The following is a 3,508-nucleotide window of genomic DNA, read 5'->3' as shown; positions in this document are numbered from 1 at the left end:
AATCCATTTCTGTTGTGGAAGGCCCAGCTCTTGGGTGGTCCCAGGGTGGCGTTCCGGGCGAGTCAGGGCAAAGAAAAGCCGATGACAACTTACGAAAGTCCTCTTGTACGTTTGCAAGGTGAAAGAATGTAGGTGCTGTGCTGAGGGAATCATTGTTGATCCGCACGAAGTTCGGGATCTGATCGGCAGCCTCATGACGTCCCTGTCTTGATCACAGGGCGACTCTGGGAGACGTAGTGCTGCGTCGCGGCGTGTCATTGTAGTCTGCGGCGTGGTCTGAAGTTGTCCTGTACGGCTTCGGCTACGGCGCTCTCGGGCTGCGCAACGGTAAGATGGCTGGGAAGGGAGCGGGGCGTGATGCTGTGGATGCCGGATCAGGGTGGAGGCAAAAGGGACGTTGGTTGGAGGCTCCGGCGACCGGGGAGGCCGCCCACGTCCACGGGAGACAGACAGCCAGACACTGACAGCTGTGACGCGATGCCCCTCTCGACCCTGGCGCCGATGCCCCTCTCTACCCGCGGCCCCCGAAGTCGACTCTGCGTGGGACGAAGACTAGAGAAAGGGAATTTTCGAAACGGAATAGCACGTTAAGTCGCTGCATGCGCGAGGCAGCTCCCTGGCCACATTAGCTTTGGCGGCTAGCCGACGAGGACTGCTGGTGTTCAAGTGATGCATACGAGGTAGCGTCAGTGGAGGAGAGCTCTGGTCAGTGAGGCAGTCGTCCATCCATGATGCGGGGGGGGGTACAGATGCCAAGTCATCTGTCACCAGTTAGATGCAATGTCACTGATCTGAGGCAAAGGAGCGTGGCTGAGGGTTGATGACCACCCGGATGAAAACCAATTGGTCGGTTGAAACGTTGCTCTGGCTGCAGGTAGGGCCCTCTGGGACCGGGGAGCTGCGAGTCGCACAGAAGAGTCGGGATGCCAAGAAATGCCTCATATGTACAGTTTCTGTCGTGTAATGACAGGTGACGATGTACGAGACGAGCGACCGAAAGGCCTTGAAAGGGTCCATCGAACAGAGAGGAGGGGCACTGCAATGCCTGGCTGGCGTAGACGGACCAGCTCACGAGACGGGAAATTAGTGTAAGCAGCGGTGAAATGGTGAGCATGCAGCGCCAGCGCAAATGCCCGTCATGGTCCTGGTCCTACCCATGGCACCTAGTCCGAGTCCTGCTGATGTGGGTGTGTGCCCCCTTCCAGTTGGCGCTTGCTACTGGTGCAGCAGCATCGTCTGAAGCTAAGGCGGAGAGCAGGTTAGACTAGCAAGACACCTCGACCCAAGGAGTTTCGGTCTTGGGTAGGTCTCCTGAATGATCGAGTGCTGTCTCGTTTTATCTGCCGTGGTTGGTTTGACCTCGCCTCTTCCGGTGTAGGGCAAAGTGCCAGGCTGAGCCACATTCGTAGGTGGTGAGCAGCGTTGACTCGAAACGGGGTCCGCAGAGCGCGTCGGCCGCGCGAGAGGGGGCGCATGGCCCTCCTCTTCTGATCAGAAGAGGTCAGGCAAAGTCGTAGATGCCGGCAGAATACGAAGCGGCGAGACGAAAACGGGAGTTGGCCGAAGGTGGGAGCGAGAGGTCGGTCTGACCAAGCCATGCCGCCTTGGGGGGGCGCTGGGACTGCTGGGACTGCTCTGCTGGCGGACATGACATCGACGGATGAGAATCAGCAGTCGCCATCAAGGGCCGGGCCCACTTTCCACAGTTGATGGCCATGTGGAGAGGGGAGAAAATTTTCTTGGCAACTGGCTCGTGCTCAGGGCGCGGACACTGTACCGACATGTTGGCCCGTAGTTGGTATCCACAGTGCGGCGCAAAGAAGGACCCTCTTTCAGATCTGAGCAAGCCGGCTTGGCATCTCTGGCTGGCGGTCTTGCCCTATTCCACCTCCCATCCCTCCTCCCCTGCTCTTGCTTCGGTGCCATGCACGCCGTGCTGGGCGACTTCCTATCGCCGCTGGTCCTATCCACAGTGGCCGACTTACAGTGCCACAGCTTCAGTGGGCAAAGCTGGTTGTCGCTCGCTGCATGTCGGCCACTGACATGCTGCGCAATGGGCAGGTAATGAGCAGTGGCCATCGTTTGCCCTGCCGCCCTGTGCTGCAACTGCACCTCCACCCGCACCTGCATCTCACCTGCAGCAACAAATGTGTAATACTCCTTCCCTTCCCTCGGCAGACCGCCAAGTTCGCACACAAAGACCCCCCCCCCAAGGACCCCCGATCAGAGGGCAACTGATGCTGCTGCGTCGCCAGCCCCCGCCCGCCCCCTCCTGGCAAGCACGGCCAAATTGAACAAACGGCAACAGCCCCTAACGAGGCCCACTTATCAGGTCAAGTGCAAGTGCGATCTCTGTTTGTGTGTACAGAGGCAGAGAGTGATTGGGACGAGGCCATGGTGGATTCGTTCATGAGGTTCCCCGCCAAAGGTACCTGGGGTTGCACACCTTCAGACCCAGCAACAGCACCAGTCGAGAAGCTAGGTACCCAGCAGCTCGTGTCTGGCCCTCTTTTGAACACCTGTGATTCCTGCCCAGGTAGGTAATTATTTGACATGCTTTGCTGTTGCTGGAGCGTGCACTGGTGTACATGCCGTGCCTACCGCAGGCAACCGTCGTCGCGATGTTCGGGTCGCTTCCTAAGCTATCATCTATCACCGTCACTCTTTACTCACTGCCACCGCCTCCCTCCGTTTTGTCAGCCGTCATATGCTTATTTTCCTTCTGCTTGCATGCACTTTGTTATGGTCATTGCACGACAGCTTACAAGTAGGAAAAAGAGCCCGAGACGAGACCACGAACCCCCCCTCCCTCTTCCTCGCTGGGGCATTCCAGAAGGAGATAGCCTTCGTCTAATCATTACCAACCCACTTCCCTTCTAGTCGCCGGCCCTGCCCTGGCTGCCCCTCCCCATCCCCTTGCATTTTGAACTGGCCCACTCTCCGAGATCACCCTCTCTCTACCTAGCTAGGTACCTACCTGCCTGACTTTCCACCAGGCACTTCAGTCTATGAGGCACGCTACAATCATGGTACATTTCTCTGCATCGTCGAGACCATATTCGTCGAGGTATTGAGTACAACGCCAAAAAGTCCACCACTACCGGCATCTCGCTGCCTCGGTCACCCGTCCACATTTGACCACCTCAGTCTTCGACTATGCCCCGTCCGTTTGTGTCCCCCGAACGTTGACAGTCGCAACTCGCCTTCCCGCCCCCCCTCTCCGTCTAGACCAGTCCACGACGCCAGCCATCATGACTTTTTTTTTGCCAACAAGAACAGCTTTTTTCCGCACTCTCCACCCACTCTCCATAAACTTCGTCTTCACTTTATTGCTATCTTGCCACTCTCTCCCTCCAACGTCCCGTCGCTCAAGAATTCGTCTTCTTCTCTCATACATACTCTTCCCAGCCGCACCCTGGTCCGTCCCAACAGAACCAGCCGTTCCGCACGCACATGCCTGGGAATTCCTCAGATCACTCCCCGAACCCAGGCCGAACCAAGACCAGCA

This window comes from Verticillium alfalfae, genomic scaffold, assembly GCF_000150825.1.
Source record: "Verticillium alfalfae VaMs.102 supercont1.8 genomic scaffold, whole genome shotgun sequence".
Classification (NCBI taxonomy): Eukaryota; Fungi; Ascomycota; class Sordariomycetes; order Glomerellales; family Plectosphaerellaceae; genus Verticillium; species Verticillium alfalfae.
Note: the sequence above shows the minus strand (reverse complement) of the source record.